We start from the raw sequence: 18,819 nt of genomic DNA, 5'->3' as shown, positions 1-18,819 counted from the left end.
AAAAGAAATATTTCGCTACAGAAACTCGTTCAGTTTTTTGAACTAAAAACAAACATCGGAAATTTTTCTAACCAAAGCAAATCTGCCGTTTTCCAGTCACGAGTTTTGAAATATTTGACGAAAACCCAAACACAGTTTCTCTTAAATGCCTAGTTTAAGCCTGAAATAGGAAAACTTGCTCAATGAAATAAAACAATAGATTTATAGATCAGAACTAAAATCTTAAAATTAAATCAAAATTAAGGAAATATTGACCAACATAAATTTTACTTCACGATTTTCGTAGGAATTATAAGGTTGATTCATGGTGAAAAAATTCGGAGTGCAAACAGGAGTGGTGATTAAGAACAGGTGCTCCGCGCACCTTTTGTATTTCAAAAAGTGCTTTGCGAGCCAAAAAGTCTGAAAACCCTGTTAACAGCTTAAACTAGATAGGATAAGGCGGGACAAGATGGGTCACTTAAGGAATGAATTCCTTTAACTTATAATCCATATGAATATGAAAAGCCTTTTTAAAATAGCTTAGAGTTAGCGATAGCGATAAAAATCGATTCAGAGATCTTAAAGTTAAGAACATGAGTTGAGACAAGAAATTTTCAAATTTATTTGGCGTTCCATTTAGTTAGTTTCTAACAACGCGCTTCTTGTTAAAAAGTCGTGGATGGGATGGTGGTTGCTTCATACAACAAATTTAACCCTTCAGTCGTCGCGTGGTTTGCCACCGTCAGAACCACCACGCTGATGCTGTGTACGAAAAGCGAGTTTTTTTCACCACTGTTGTACAAAATACAACAGCGCGACGACTGAAGTGTTAAATAGAAATAAAATGGCTCAATGAACTTTCTTAGGAATCCACCTCGTATCTCGAATGTACTAGTCGAATCTAGAGTGTTTTCAAGACGGTTCACAAAAGAACAAACATATGCGTATAACGAAACAGCTGTTTTAGAGGACGAAAAACAAAAACTTTTTATTGAGAAGTATAGGTTTTCTTCTTTTTGCCGTTACGTCCCAATTGGAACCGAGCTTGCTGCTCAGCTTATGAGCTGTTATTATTTTATTATGAGCACTTCCACAATTATTAACTGCATGCATTATTTGTCAATTGATCATTTATGAATTTAAAAAATCGTATGGCTAGCAGAAAGATACTCTATGCTTTACTTGGAAAATTGAACAAAAAATTCTAAGTGGAATGATCCTCGACTGGCCGGCATTTGAACCCCCCAGCATGGTTTTGCTGAAAAGTTGTGCGTTTATTGAATATAAATTTTGTTCTGATCTTCATACATCTATATGTATGAGTAGATATTGAATGGATCGACTTTTCCATGAGTCGTTATATGGAACAAATGCTATTAGGTTATTATTAGATGTTATTGGTTTTATAATCTATAAGTCGATTTCGAGTAATGGAACACCGACTAGCGGAGGTTTGACTGTATATGGGAACTGGGGCACTATATCCATATGTTAAGAAAGAAGGCGATTTGAGCTATTAACTCTTTCTTTCCCACGACTTTTGTCGACTATTTTTTTTAAGAAAAAATCTTTTTCATATGACGTGCTTAAACAAACAAGTTGTAAGAGGGCCAGATATTTTTTTTCTTGTTTTTCAATAGTAAAATGATTGTTTACTGTAGTTTTACTGTCGAAACAGTTAGTTGACTCTTGAATCGATCCTAAGAGTATGGAATCATATTGTCGGAGCGGTAAAAAGAAATGGTTCCTCGGCGAAGTTGAATTTTTATCAGAACCTATGGGAGATACCTAACTTCGAAAGTGGTGCATTCGATTCACATCTGGATGCGCTCGAATGCGCCCTACTACCAAAGTAGGGTATCTTGCATGGATTCCGAGAAAAGTCCAACTTTTCTAGTAAGTACTGCATAGTATTCATCTGATTCGATTTATCCATCATTCGTCGAATAGGTGATTCGAGTGGATTTTAGTACGAATCTACATTTTCCAATTTTAACCGTATTCAGCTTTTCGGTTGCTTAGTACAAATTACGACTTTCTGATTATCGGCTTTTATTTCTGAGATCTCAGAAAATGTGTGCCAATCTCGGTTAAATATTGCCGATATTCAGCATTTTAAATAAAGTGTGTACATGTCAACACTTCAAATTACTGTAAAAAATTCAAGTTACAGTCATAACATCAATAATCAAGGGACTATCGACCCAATAAGGTAGCGTCCATTCATTACGTAACGCCAAAATCTGATTTTTTTTTTTAACAATCCTCCTCCCCCTCCGTAACGCTTTTTGTATGAAAAATTTCAAATTTTTGTATGAGCCGTAACGCTAGAACCTCTGTATACAGATTCTGTATAAGGTACCGTGGGGCAAGTGGGTAATGGATTTCGCATAGTTGGGATTCTTCAAATTCTAGAGACTTTAAATTAAAACAAATGAGGTCGTGTATATTTTTTAGCTTGACTCCCACCAAATATAAGCAGTATAACAACTACCGAAAAGCTAAACATTACATATAATTTGCAATTGGATTAGATGGACAAATTGATGTGAAGATTTGCGAAAAAGTTACACGTCTTCTCAGTGAGAATCGAACTCACGACTCCCCGATCTCTAGTTGGGGCGCGTTAACCACTACGCCATGAGAGGACTCATGAACGCAGAAGTTAACCTGAATTCGATTTCAGCTCAATAATCACGTGGTCCTCTTTCGCAAAGTGCACCTCTTTCGGAAGAATTAGATGCCCATCCAAACACAACGCTTTCTATATATATCCAATGCCTAGCCCGAGAGCGCATTGTTTTTTAGGTATAGGAATAGCACACTACACTAGCCAGCAACTGCGCTGGCTGAGGTTTCTATTGTGTGGGCTTCCAATGGGTCGCGACGTTCTCAAACGACCGGTTACGGAACATGAGTCCGTTGCTCGATAAATACTTGTTTTTAATTATGAATCGTGGTTTACGGCCAACCAGCCGAGTGGAAGTTTAACAACTACCGAAAAGCTAAACATTACATATAATTTGCAATTGGATTAGATGGACAAATTGATGTGAAGATTTGCGAAAAAGTTACACGTCTTCTCAGTGAGAATCGAACTCACGACTCCCCGATCTCTAGTTGGGGCGCGTTAACCACTACGCCATGAGAGGACTCATGAACGCAGAAGTTAACCTGAATTCGATTTCAGCTCAATAATCACGTGGTCCTCTTTCGCAAAGTGCACCTCTTTCGGAAGAATTAGATGCCCATCCAAACACAACGCTTTCTATATATATCCAATGCCTAGCCCGAGAGCGCATTGTTTTTTAGGTATAGGAATAGCACACTACACTAGCCAGCAACTGCGCTGGCTGAGGTTTCTATTGTGTGGGCTTCCAATGGGTCGCGACGTTCTCAAACGACCGGTTACGGAACATGAGTCCGTTGCTCGATAAATACTTGTTTTTAATTATGAATCGTGGTTTACGGCCAACCAGCCGAGTGGAAGTTTAACAACTACCGAAAAGCTAAACATTACATATAATTTGCAATTGGATTAGATGGACAAATTGATGTGAAGATTTGCGAAAAAGTTACACGTCTTCTCAGTGAGAATCGAACTCACGACTCCCCGATCTCTAGTTGGGGCGCGTTAACCACTACGCCATGAGAGGACTCATGAACGCAGAAGTTAACCTGAATTCGATTTCAGCTCAATAATCACGTGGTCCTCTTTCGCAAAGTGCACCTCTTTCGGAAGAATTAGATGCCCATCCAAACACAACGCTTTCTATATATATCCAATGCCTAGCCCGAGAGCGCATTGTTTTTTAGGTATAGGAATAGCACACTACACTAGCCAGCAACTGCGCTGGCTGAGGTTTCTATTGTGTGGGCTTCCAATGGGTCGCGACGTTCTCAAACGACCGGTTACGGAACATGAGTCCGTTGCTCGATAAATACTTGTTTTTAATTATGAATCGTGGTTTACGGCCAACCAGCCGAGTGGAAGTTTAACAACTACCGAAAAGCTAAACATTACATATAATTTGCAATTGGATTAGATGGACAAATTGATGTGAAGATTTGCGAAAAAGTTACACGTCTTCTCAGTGAGAATCGAACTCACGACTCCCCGATCTCTAGTTGGGGCGCGTTAACCACTACGCCATGAGAGGACTCATGAACGCAGAAGTTAACCTGAATTCGATTTCAGCTCAATAATCACGTGGTCCTCTTTCGCAAAGTGCACCTCTTTCGGAAGAATTAGATGCCCATCCAAACACAACGCTTTCTATATATATCCAATGCCTAGCCCGAGAGCGCATTGTTTTTTAGGTATAGGAATAGCACACTACACTAGCCAGCAACTGCGCTGGCTGAGGTTTCTATTGTGTGGGCTTCCAATGGGTCGCGACGTTCTCAAACGACCGGTTACGGAACATGAGTCCGTTGCTCGATAAATACTTGTTTTTAATTATGAATCGTGGTTTACGGCCAACCAGCCGAGTGGAAGTTTAACAACTACCGAAAAGCTAAACATTACATATAATTTGCAATTGGATTAGATGGACAAATTGATGTGAAGATTTGCGAAAAAGTTACACGTCTTCTCAGTGAGAATCGAACTCACGACTCCCCGATCTCTAGTTGGGGCGCGTTAACCACTACGCCATGAGAGGACTCATGAACGCAGAAGTTAACCTGAATTCGATTTCAGCTCAATAATCACGTGGTCCTCTTTCGCAAAGTGCACCTCTTTCGGAAGAATTAGATGCCCATCCAAACACAACGCTTTCTATATATATCCAATGCCTAGCCCGAGAGCGCATTGTTTTTTAGGTATAGGAATAGCACACTACACTAGCCAGCAACTGCGCTGGCTGAGGTTTCTATTGTGTGGGCTTCCAATGGGTCGCGACGTTCTCAAACGACCGGTTACGGAACATGAGTCCGTTGCTCGATAAATACTTGTTTTTAATTATGAATCGTGGTTTACGGCCAACCAGCCGAGTGGAAGTTTAACAACTACCGAAAAGCTAAACATTACATATAATTTGCAATTGGATTAGATGGACAAATTGATGTGAAGATTTGCGAAAAAGTTACACGTCTTCTCAGTGAGAATCGAACTCACGACTCCCCGATCTCTAGTTGGGGCGCGTTAACCACTACGCCATGAGAGGACTCATGAACGCAGAAGTTAACCTGAATTCGATTTCAGCTCAATAATCACGTGGTCCTCTTTCGCAAAGTGCACCTCTTTCGGAAGAATTAGATGCCCATCCAAACACAACGCTTTCTATATATATCCAATGCCTAGCCCGAGAGCGCATTGTTTTTTAGGTATAGGAATAGCACACTACACTAGCCAGCAACTGCGCTGGCTGAGGTTTCTATTGTGTGGGCTTCCAATGGGTCGCGACGTTCTCAAACGACCGGTTACGGAACATGAGTCCGTTGCTCGATAAATACTTGTTTTTAATTATGAATCGTGGTTTACGGCCAACCAGCCGAGTGGAAGTTTAACAACTACCGAAAAGCTAAACATTACATTGAGCTGATTATTGAGCTGAATCGAATTCAGGTTAACTTCTGCGTTCATGAGTCCTCTCATGGCGTAGTGGTTAACGCGCCCCAACTAGAGATCGGGGAGTCGTGAGTTCGATTCTCACTGAGAAGACGTGTAACTTTTTCGCAAATCTTCACATCAATTTGTCCATCTAATCCAATTGCAAATTATATGTAATGTTTAGCTTTTCGGTAGTTGTTAAACTTCCACTCGGCTGGTTGGCCGTAAACCACGATTCATAATTAAAAACAAGTATTTATCGAGCAACGGACTCATGTTCCGTAACCGGTCGTTTGAGAACGTCGCGACCCATTGGAAGCCCACACAATAGAAACCTCAGCCAGCGCAGTTGCTGGCTAGTGTAGTGTGCTATTCCTATACCTAAAAAACAATGCGCTCTCGGGCTAGGCATTGGATATATATAGAAAGCGTTGTGTTTGGATGGGCATCTAATTCTTCCGAAAGAGGTGCACTTTGCGAAAGAGGACCACGTGATTATTGAGCTGAAATCGAATTCAGGTTAACTTCTGCGTTCATGAGTCCTCTCATGGCGTAGTGGTTAACGCGCCCCAACTAGAGATCGGGGAGTCGTGAGTTCGATTCTCACTGAGAAGACGTGTAACTTTTTCGCAAATCTTCACATCAATTTGTCCATCTAATCCAATTGCAAATTATATGTAATGTTTAGCTTTTCGGTAGTTGTTAAACTTCCACTCGGCTGGTTGGCCGTAAACCACGATTCATAATTAAAAACAAGTATTTATCGAGCAACGGACTCATGTTCCGTAACCGGTCGTTTGAGAACGTCGCGACCCATTGGAAGCCCACACAATAGAAACCTCAGCCAGCGCAGTTGCTGGCTAGTGTAGTGATGCTATTCCTATACCTAAAAAACAATGCGCTCTCGGGCTAGGCATTGGATATATATAGAAAGCGTTGTGTTTGGATGGGCATCTAATTCTTCCGAAAGAGGTGCACTTTGCGAAAGAGGACCACGTGATTATTGAGCTGAAATCGAATTCAGGTTAACTTCTGCGTTCATGAGTCCTCTCATGGCGTAGTGGTTAACGCGCCCCAACTAGAGATCGGGGAGTCGTGAGTTCGATTCTCACGAAGAAGACGTGTAACTTTTTCGCAAATCTTCACATCAATTTGTCCATCTAATCCAATTGCAAATTATATGTAATGTTTAGCTTTTCGGTAGTTGTTAAACTTCCACTCGGCTGGTTGGCCGTAAACCACGATTCATAATTAAAAACAAGTATTTATCGAGCAACGGACTCATGTTCCGTAACCGGTCGTTTGAGAACGTCGCGACCCATTGGAAGCCCACACAATAGAAACCTCAGCCAGCGCAGTTGCTGGCTAGTGTAGTGTGCTATTCCTATACCTAAAAAACAATGCGCTCTCGGGCTAGGCATTGGATATATATAGAAAGCGTTGTGTTTGGATGGGCATCTAATTCTTCCGAAAGAGGTGCACTTTGCGAAAGAGGACCACGTGATTATTGAGCTGAAATCGAATTCAGGTTAACTTCTGCGTTCATGAGTCCTCTCATGGCGTAGTGGTTAACGCGCCCCAACTAGAGATCGGGGAGTCGTGAGTTCGATTCTCACTGAGAAGACGTGTAACTTTTTCGCAAATCTTCACATCAATTTGTCCATCTAATCCAATTGCAAATTATATGTAATGTTTAGCTTTTCGGTAGTTGTTAAACTTCCACTCGGCTGGTTGGCCGTAAACCACGATTCATAATTAAAAACAAGTATTTATCGAGCAACGGACTCATGTTCCGTAACCGGTCGTTTGAGAACGTCGCGACCCATTGGAAGCCCACACAATAGAAACCTCAGCCAGCGCAGTTGCTGGCTAGTGTAGTGTGCTATTCCTATACCTAAAAAACAATGCGCTCTCGGGCTAGGCATTGGATATATATAGAAAGCGTTGTGTTTGGATGGGCATCTAATTCTTCCGAAAGAGGTGCACTTTGCGAAAGAGGACCACGTGATTATTGAGCTGAAATCGAATTCAGGTTAACTTCTGCGTTCATGAGTCCTCTCATGGCGTAGTGGTTAACGCGCCCCAACTAGAGATCGGGGAGTCGTGAGTTCGATTCTCACTGAGAAGACGTGTAACTTTTTCGCAAATCTTCACATCAATTTGTCCATCTAATCCAATTGCAAATTATATGTAATGTTTAGCTTTTCGGTAGTTGTTAAACTTCCACTCGGCTGGTTGGCCGTAAACCACGATTCATAATTAAAAACAAGTATTTATCGAGCAACGGACTCATGTTCCGTAACCGGTCGTTTGAGAACGTCGCGACCCATTGGAAGCCCACACAATAGAAACCTCAGCCAGCGCAGTTGCTGGCTAGTGTAGTGTGCTATTCCTATACCTAAAAAACAATGCGCTCTCGGGCTAGGCATTGGATATATATAGAAAGCGTTGTGTTTGGATGGGCATCTAATTCTTCCGAAAGAGGTGCACTTTGCGAAAGAGGACCACGTGATTATTGAGCTGAAATCGAATTCAGGTTAACTTCTGCGTTCATGAGTCCTCTCATGGCGTAGTGGTTAACGCGCCCCAACTAGAGATCGGGGAGTCGTGAGTTCGATTCTCACTGAGAAGACGTGTAACTTTTTCGCAAATCTTCACATCAATTTGTCCATCTAATCCAATTGCAAATTATATGTAATGTTTAGCTTTTCGGTAGTTGTTAAACTTCCACTCGGCTGGTTGGCCGTAAACCACGATTCATAATTAAAAACAAGTATTTATCGAGCAACGGACTCATGTTCCGTAACCGGTCGTTTGAGAACGTCGCGACCCATTGGAAGCCCACACAATAGAAACCTCAGCCAGCGCAGTTGCTGGCTAGTGTAGTGTGCTATTCCTATACCTAAAAACAATGCGCTCTCGGGCTAGGCATTGGATATATATAGAAAGCGTTGTGTTTGGATGGGCATCTAATTCTTCCGAAAGAGGTGCACTTTGCGAAAGAGGACCACGTGATTATTGAGCTGAAATCGAATTCAGGTTAACTTCTGCGTTCATGAGTCCTCTCATGGCGTAGTGGTTAACGCGCCCCAACTAGAGATCGGGGAGTCGTGAGTTCGATTCTCACTGAGAAGACGTGTAACTTTTTCGCAAATCTTCACATCAATTTGTCCATCTAATCCAATTGCAAATTATATGTAATGTTTAGCTTTTCGGTAGTTGTTAAACTTCCACTCGGCTGGTTGGCCGTAAACCACGATTCATAATTAAAAACAAGTATAAGCAGTATACTGAAATTGATTTTTATGTAAAATTGAAGAAAAAAGTACAGAAAAAGTTTTTGAAAAACGTCTCCTTAGTTTTCACTTGCTCCACAGGGGGGCAAGTGAAAAGTTTATCGTTTTGAACAATAAATTCAAAAACTTACAGTTACATTCACGATTTATATTACCTTTAACATTTGTTAAGGCGTCCCAATGAACAAGAACATAAGTAATATGTAAACAAAGAAAATTTTATTCTTGTTATCGTAATTCGGGGTGTAGTTGATCAGCGGGGAGAAGTTTATCATTCCCGTACCCACATGTATAGAGTGTTATAAAAGCTATGACACGATTTCAATTATCACAATTTCTGAGTTGTGGCATTACCTGATAGCTACTCTTGATTTTCGTAAATTCGGTTTGGCATTCAAGGTAATTATTTCATGGAAAAACAGATTTTTTAAGAAATGTTTGATGAACTGTTGAAGGGTTCTTCTCCAAACAATCGACTATTTCCACGGCTATACAAGATTTCAATTTTAATAAACTGTTTCATACATTCCAGATATATTTTGTGTACCCAGTTTTAAATTTATATTGAGGATACAAATTCTTTTTTTAGAGAAAAAATGATCTTTTTGCAAAAGAATTGCGAATTTCAAAGAGAATTGCCTACCTTCAGGCGTTTAATGTGGTGTAATCTGTAATTCACAACTGTCAATTAAAAAATACCCGATTTATCAATAAGTTGTAAGATTTTTGAGTTTTGATTCAGATTCAGAGACTCCAAATTTAGTAAATAGCATACTTCTTTATTTTAGGAAACCTATCGCAGTAATTGATCAACTTCACCCCGGAACCAAAAACATCACTTCAATACAGAGTTAGAATTAGGGCGAATGTGAGCACTAATACATTGTCAGTAAAATCGGTTTGAAGTTCAGCGGATATAATTTCAATTCTATATTATGTTTTCGATCGATTTATTCGCATGATGCATTTTTGTATGATCCATTACAATATTACTTTTATAACAAACCATTTGATTTATTTTCATATTATGAACAACATGTTAAAATAAATAAAAAAGCATCATGCGCCATTCATCAAAATTGAGGATTGTTGCGCCCCTCGGTTTTTCGTCTCCTTCAATTTGACAGCAGCGATTGCGCCTTTCTACCCCATCCTTCTGGTTTGACTATCATCAGCTTCGCCGTTTTGCTACGCTCTTTCACACGAACCTTCTTCACTATCGACCTTCTGCACACTCAGTTTTAAATGCGCCCTGCTGCCACACTCTATCGCAAATGCGCCCGGTTACCGCAAGGGGGGAAGGTGGGCGAAATTGACATCAGAGTTCGTATCGAAAGAGAATATCAAATGCGCCTTTATGTTTTTCTCACTTATTTCGTGAAAAACGTTATTTTTAAGAAACAGTTGTGCAGTATATGATTGTAGTTTATCAAATAAACTGTTAGGTGAATAAAACTCAATTTGTTTACATTTGTCAGTTAGGCCGTTGTTCTGGTACTGTATTGACTTTTGATTTCCAAAAATGTTTTTGTTATTATGATAATAATTCGTCAAAATTTCGTTTATATAATTCGTTAAACATTCAACCAGTACAGATTCTAAAAATATTTGGATGATAATACATGCATCCCACTAGGAATTATAGCACAGAATCGGTCAAAAGTGATCAACTTCCCCCCAGTTTACGGTACTTGAATATTCTTCTGTTCAGTTATGTTTGTTGAAATGATTCGACAACATTATAACTGCTACATTTCCAATTTTAGTTCTTACATCATGGGACAGCAATTGCATTTCTGCTCTGTAGAATTTCCACCGCTCGTTATTTGTTTTTAAGAAAATCGGATATGACATCGGATAACTCTTCAAGAGAAAACAGACGGAATCATTCAGTGAAGTATTTAGAAACTTTTTGATGTGGATACACCTATACCCCATTTTTTATGTTTTGAACCAGCTTTACATAGACATTCCACAAGATTTCTAGGCGTTCTCTTATATTGGAACTTTTCAATCAACATCTTCCTTTCAAACGGCTGTCGGAAGTAAACTTATTAATATCGTAATATTTGGCAATCTTTTTTAGAGAAGTTTCATGATTTGGCCATGATAATAGCATTTAACGCTTTGACTATAGTGTTTCTTGAATTATCAGCACGTTCTGTAGTTCTATGATAATTGCGAACCTTGTATACTTATAGCTACCTAAAGAGAAAACACAAATTCAATCTCTAATGAGAAACTTTTCACTTGCCCCACTTGATTAGAAAATTGACAGTGTTTCAATTTAGTTAATTTTAGGTCTATGTCGAATTAATTCTAAAACTTTTTTTATTGCAGTTTGAAACTGTCAGAGGGGACAACTTAGAAATGGTACAGAAAATAATTTTCCGCAACTTTTTTCCACTGAAAATATTAAAATAAGACTGCACGCCGCCAACTTCTTACGGAGTGATAGTTGACAGGTTAACAATATTTCGCTCTATGCAATAATGGCTGAAAAATCTCAGAAATTTCTTACCTATCGTAATGTTCTCAATGGCCTCAAAGGTTTACGCATGAGTTTAAAACGTTAATTCACATCCCAAGTAACAACTCCGATTCTATTTAGATTTGTTCAATTTTTATCGGGGTTTTAAGATAGCACGATCAATATGTGCAGTTTTATAGCATCATTTCATAAGTTGAAGTAATCTCCTCAAGTTCATTATCTTCAAATCATTTACACAAATACTTGAAGTGAACTCTATAAAACCATTGATTTTATAAGAATATTTGATCTAGAAGTGAGTTTTATAAGGCTCTCCAAAAATCGTTCAATAAAGCACATTGAATTGTATTGTGGACTATTTATGCCGGTCACAGTAAAACTCAATATATCTCCTAAACTAATTCTTGAATCACCCTTGAAACTTATTGTTCTCCAACAAAAATCATAATTCCTTCTTAAATACTGATTTGAATAATCCTGAATAACAAGTTGTAGCTCTAATTTATGATCATGTTTTTGACAATATTTCCATATTTCAACATTGTTTAGTTTGTTTTAATTAAATTTAATGTAATGTTAACAGTAAAAAGTAATACAAACGGCCAAAAAACTGATGTATGAGGAAGGTGAAAAAATGGTACCTTATATTGCCAGCATACTGTCTCCCACTCAAAATATAAAACAGCACCATCGTGTTCATTAATTAGAAATAATTTATCGGTACTTACAAGAAACATCTGTCGCTTTATTACATTCAATATTCGTTAAAGTTCCGAAATGATTTCAATCGCTATTCCAAAAGACATCTGATTGAAAAAAAAAAACACTTTCTATACGATTGGTGATGTAAATAAACAAATGTCAAACTATTACTCCTGTATGAATCCTCTGAGTTTTATATAAGATTGTATCAAGATCAACCGTTCTCCACCGAAGTGTTCATGAATCTAAATAGCCTTCTATAAACTGCATTGGATTTGTACAAGATGTTGTGAATATGATAGTGTATTATGCTGCACTTATTCGAAAACATCAATGAAATATGGCGTATACATGATTGAGTTGGAGGCCATGTTGGAAAAATGCAGAAATATATGTTTCAAAATGAAAAAATGCTGTATTATATTCTTTGAACTTATGAACTGTTTTGCAATATGAGCGTGGCGCATTTTATTTTTCGATAGTATCATGCAGGATAATAACGATATACCGAGAATGGCAGCTTAAATTTGTGTAGAGTATTTGATTTTCTAGCAATGAATTAATTTGCGTGAAGATAATAATTACGTTTCAATAGATTTATTTATTTTTTGTTGAAGTCATATTCATCCCCCATCTCAATAAAATACACATTAAACGCACAAAAATGATTTTGATTTGTTATTACCTACATGTATTTTTAAAACAGATTATCATAAGATCAATACACTTAGAGGTATTCTCATCATAGTTTTATGGTTCTCTCATAATCGATGATAAGTTTTCGGTCACAAGAGTATCAACATTTAAGAGAATCTTAAGAAATAGTCTTGAAAACCTACTGAAGCGTGGGCCAGATCGGCTTTATGAGATTTTCATGATGTTTTGTGTTACTTGGGATATTCAGTGTGTTTGGAAAAAATATTTTCAAACAATAATGACTTAATAAATATTGTAGAAATAGTCTTTGCAACACTATATTTCTTATAAATGTTCTACTTTTCTCATTTTTTGGTGTGTAGCCACCAAAAAATCTCAGATTTACACGTAACGTTATTTTAGTTTCAATCATGGAAAGCCATTTATCATGTACTATTCAATGATGAAACCTATAAACACATCTATTATATCCAACATTGCAACATTGTTATCAAATTCCTTAATATTGAACTTCGTCTTCCTTGAAAAGAATTCTGCATGCAAAACGGCTCTGTTTACATCAGTGATTCCCAAAGTGGGCGAATTCGCCCCCCTGGGGGCGATTTTCAGGCTCAAGGGGGCGAAAATTTGTAAAACAGAATTTGGGGAGCGAAAAATCCAGAAAGGGGGCGAAAAAGCAAACATGGGAGCATTTGAAAATAATTACTCAAAACCTTTGGAGGCCACACATCTGATAGTTAATCAATTCAAGTTTTAAGAATGATCAGCATTTGAGATTTTCACAAGATTTTGCAGATGTCCAATATTTTATATAAGGACCATTTTTTGTATGTGAACTTTAAGGTCTGGAAGTAAATATTTCTGGCATACAGCTTTTTAGAAAAAAAATCTACAGTATCATTTTCAGGGTGTCCATCCATCCGGGAAATCCGGGAAAAGCGGGAAAAACCCGGGAATAACAAATGACCGGGAAAAATACGGGAAATATCCGGGATTTAGGAGAACACACCGGGAAACCAATCCTCGAGGGATTTCTGGAAGAATTTCAGTAGGATTTCCGGAACGATTCTCGAAGAATTTCCGGGAGAATCCTAACGAAATTTATGGAAGTATCTCAAAGGGATTTCCGGAAGAATTTTATAAAAAATTCTGGAAGTAGACGAAAGAGGGATATCTGGAAGCATCCCAGAAAGATTTCCAGAAAAATCCCTGTAGTTGAAAAATCTCAGGAGGATTTCCGGAAGAATAATCGATAAATAACCTGAACAATTCCAGCAATATTTCTGAGAGATTCCTAAAGAGAATACCGGACAAATTTCAGAGGGTTGCAAGCATCTTTGAAAGATATTCCGAAGAATTTTAACAGGATTTTCGGAAGAATTTCAGATGCATTTCCGATAAAATCTCCGAAGGTTTTACGGAACCTGTCCAGGAGGCTTGAAGAATCCCAGATTTTTTTTTTTTTTTTTGAAGCATCATCGAAAGACGTTTTGGAGATTTCCAGCAGAATTTTTGAAAGTGTTCAAGAGGAAAAAGTCCTAGAAGGATATTCAGAAGAATCTCAAAAGTAATGAAAGCCCCATGAACATTTCCAGAATTCCACAAGGATTTCGTTAAGAGTCCGCAAGAGACATCCGAAAGTACTCCAAAAGAATTTTTTAAAAGAACTTAGAGGCATTTTGGGATGAACTCCAGAGGAATTTTCGTAAGAGGAATTTTCAGTAAGATTCCGGAAAAACAGGTCTGTTTAAATTAAAAGCACTATGGGCGAAAATAGAACTTTTCCACAAAGTGTACGATTGCTTGTCACTCGAACCTTGCATCATGTTAATCTTTTGGTGGTAGACAGATAGATTAAGCTCTTCGAAATATTACTAGAAAAGTATTTAGGGATTCTTGGCAAGGTTATTGACGAGATTCTTGTTAGATTTCCATTTAGATTCATAGTTGATTTTAAATGAGATCTTTGCCAGAATTCTTACGGATATCGAATCGATAATTGATCAATTTCTTGAAAGTTATTCCTGAGAGATTACTGAAGAGGTTATCAGTAGTTTGCTATTAGGGTTTTTTAGTGATTATTAGAACAGACCCTTGATTGATATTGCTTGAAATTCTTAGCAGAATGCTTAACAAAAAAAAAAAAAATTTTTTGCCAAATATGTTTTTAAATCATTGTCAGATTACTTGAGAGTTCCGTTAGGAAGGTTTCTTTGATTATTGATGATACTGATTTTTTTTTTTTTTTTTTTTTTTAATTTCTTTATTAGTATTATTCTAAACATTACATTCATTATTTCTTATATCTAGGTGTTCTGTGTTATTAGACAACACTATCATCCTAATTAGGTAAAACAAATCTAAGATTTTATTAACATTTTGTTAACAACATATTACATTTCATTTGCCGTAGCAGTTCAGATTTTTTACAGGTGAGTTCATTTCACCTGCTTATAAGAGAAAAAAAAAACGTTTTTAATATACTTAACCTAACTTAACCTAAACATATAACGCATTGATCGTGGCAATAGAAGATTGTAACGATTTTTGCCTGAAATTATTGATTATTTTATTTGACATTCGTTCCAATGTTTCAACATTGGATATCCTATGTAACTCATTGGTACTATACCAGGGAGGAAGCCTCAGAATCATTTTCAAAATTTTATTTTGAATTCTCTGCAGAGCTTTCTTCCTGGTATTACAACAGCTAGTCCATATTGGTACAGCATACAACATGGCTGGCCTGAAAATTTGTTTGAATATCAAAAGCTTGTTCTTAAGACAAAGTTTTGATTTTCTATTAATAAGGGGATAGAGACATTTTACATATTTATTACATTTGGCTTGAATGCCCTCAATGTGATTTTTGAAAGTTAAATTCTTATCTAGCATGAGTCCTAGATACTTAACTTCATCTGACCAATTTATTGGAACCCCTCTCATCGTGACAACATGTCTACTTGAAGGTTTCAAATAAAGAGCTTTTGGTTTATGTGGGAGTATTATTAGTTGAGTTTTGGAAGCATTAGGAGAAATCTTCCATTTTTGCAAGTATGAAGAAAAAATATCCAAACTTTTTTGCAATCGACTACAGATGACACGCAGGCTTCGTCCTTTGGCGGAGAGGCCTGTGTCATCCGCAAACAAAGATTTTTGACATCCCTGAGGTAACTCAGGTAAGTCAGATGTGAAAATATTGTATAATATTGGTCCCAAAATGCTGCCTTGGGGAACACCAGCTCTTACAGGAAGTCTTTCAGATCGGGAGTTCTGATAATTAACCTGAAGTGTACGATTTGACAGATAACTTTGAATTATTCTAACAATGTATGTTGGAAAATTAAAATTTTTCAATTTTACAATCAAACCTTCATGCCAAACACTGTCGAATGCTTTTTCTATGTCTAGAAGAGCAAGACCAGTAGAGTAGCCTTCAGATTTGTTGGAACGAATCAAATTTGTTACACGTAAAAGTTGATGAGTGGTCGAATGTCCATGGCGGAATCCGAACTGTTCATTGGCAAAAATTGAATTTTCGTTGATGTGGGCCATCATTCTGTTCAAAATAACCTTTTCAAAAAGTTTACTGATGGAGGAAAGCAAACTGATTGGACGATAGCTAGAAGCTTCAGCAGGATTTTTGTCTGGTTTTAAAATTGGAACAACCTTAGCATTTTTCCATTTGTCAGGAAAATATGCTAATTGAAAACATTTGTTAAATATATCAACTAAAAATGATAAGCTACTTTCTGGAAGTTTCTTGATGAGGATGTAGAAAATACCATCATCGCCAGGAGCTTTCATGTTTTTGAATTTTTTAATAATAGTTCTCACTTCTTCCAAATCAGTCTCCCAGGCATTTTCGAAAACGTTCTCTTGATTGACAAAATTTTCGAACTCCTGAGTAACTTCATTTTCAATTGGACTAGTAAGTCCTAAATTAAAATTGTGCGCACTTTCAAACTGCATAGCAAGTTTTTGAGCTTTTTCGCAATTAGTTAGTAATAATTTGTTTTCCTCTTTCAATGCCGGTATAGGCTTCTGAGGTTTTTTCAAGATTTTGATACTGATTCTTGTTGAAGCCTTATCTCGATTACTAATTGGAGTAGTCCTTGATCTTCAATACAGGTCTTTTGAGGCCCCTGAAGAGATGTTGAATGGATTTCTTCATATTTACAGTGATATTTACATATTTCTTGAATTATTATGAACAAGCTCTTTGAAAGATAACTAAATAGCGAGGTCCTTTTGGCAGATTTTTGATTCACGCGATTCTTGGAAGATGCAATTTTGGGTTTAGGTCAAAGTTCACTTCATAGGGGATCAAAAAAAAATGTATTAGATGATAGGAGTCATGCACAAATTACGTCAGGGGGGGGGGTCTAAAAAGGCGAAATTTAGCGTGACATAATTTGTGTACCATCCCATATCATTTCTGTTAATCTCTGCTTGGATTCAACAAGAGTTCCACCAGATCAAGAATTTCTCAATGAAGGGCCATATCTTACGCATATTTCCGAAGGCATTCTCAGAAGGTAATAGATTGACTATTGAGCTTCGTCCTTTTTGGAACTATAGTCTAAATTCAGATACACAGAGCAGAAATTTGTTCATATAATTCCAAATTCTCTCTGAACTTTCTATGAGTTCTCGTTGGTGGACGGTCTTTAGATATTTCAACAAATAGTTTATATCTTTCTGTCCAAAACGATTTCGAAATTTGAACCGTTTGAAACTTATAGCATTTTAAAAATATAAATAAAAATAGTTCATAAATAAGTTAGTTAAGGTGAAGATGAATCGCAGCCAAACCTCAAATTTTCAAGATCACGGATCTGGCGAACCAAACATCCGTTTGAGCTGAAAACTTAATCGATTGGTCACTAGTTGGTGGTGACCAATCGGTTAGGTTTTCAGCTCAAACGGGTGTCTGGTTCTCCAGATCCGTGCTCTTGAAAATTTGAAGTTTGGCTGCGATTCATCTTCACCTTAAGGTGAAGATGACTCGAAGCCAAACTTCAAATTTTCAAAAGCACGGATCTGGAGAACCAAACATCCGTTTAAGCTGAAAACTTAATCGATTGGTCACTAGCTGGTGGTGACCAATCGATTAAGTTTTCAGCTCACACGGGTGTTTGGTTCTCCAGATCCGTGCTCTTGAAAATTTGAATTTTGGCTTCGATTCATCTTCACCTTAAAGATCTCCTAAATGTATATGGAAAAAAAACTAAAATATTAAGTCCAAAGATCATTTTGTCATCAGTTTGTTAATAATTTGGGCAACCGGGAAAAATCCGGGATTTGTAAAACACCCTGCATTTTTGATGTTTCTAATGATTTTATAAACAAAGTTTGAAAATTTTAGCAGATAAAATCGGGTTCCAACGATGCCAAAGACAAAAAAAACACTATTTATAAATATATTTAAAGAAATTTCAGAGATGCGTGGGATTTGAACCTCCAGAACGTCCGACAAATTCGATTTTTTTCTTGGTTTTACAAAAAACACTCTTTCAATAAATTAAATTAAAAAAATTCTGGATTTTCATATATTTTTCAGGGTTTTTAGATAGCTTAAAGAAAAGCGTTCTCAGAAACGTCAGACATTTTTTACTCACAATTTTAAATAGCAGATACCGTTTTGATTCATATTACGGACAGCTTTTAATTCCGGACACTCTTCTTTGTATGGGAAACATTTCACACGAAATGTTTCAATTTTTGCCGTTCAAAAGTTCGCCCTTTCAAAGCTTGTTTTAATAAGTATTTTTCACAAATACCTATGAAAATTTACAATGCCCAACTGCCTTAGACGTCTGTTTAGTGGTTGGGCGATTTCATTCGATCATTTGACTTCTCTATTAATGATTTTCATGAGCTGTCCGGAATTGGAATCGAAGTGTCCGGGAATCAAGGCAAAGGAAGCAAGCGTCCGGAATAAGAAGCATGGAAAGTCCACACATTTTCATTTATTTAAAATTATTCATGTTGCGCAATCAAAATCTTCACCCACCATTCGAAAGCTAAGGGTTTTCAAGGCTCAATGACGCGGAAGAATCATACAAACTGATTTATTTTATATGCTTTTCGATGAGTACCACTTCACTGAGGCCTTAAGTGTCCGTAATATGAAT

Source organism: Aedes aegypti, chromosome 2 (assembly GCF_002204515.2).
Source record: "Aedes aegypti strain LVP_AGWG chromosome 2, AaegL5.0 Primary Assembly, whole genome shotgun sequence".
Classification (NCBI taxonomy): Eukaryota; Metazoa; Arthropoda; class Insecta; order Diptera; family Culicidae; genus Aedes; species Aedes aegypti.
The sequence above is the reverse complement of the archived record's forward strand: the minus strand, read 5'-3'. Positions refer to the sequence as shown.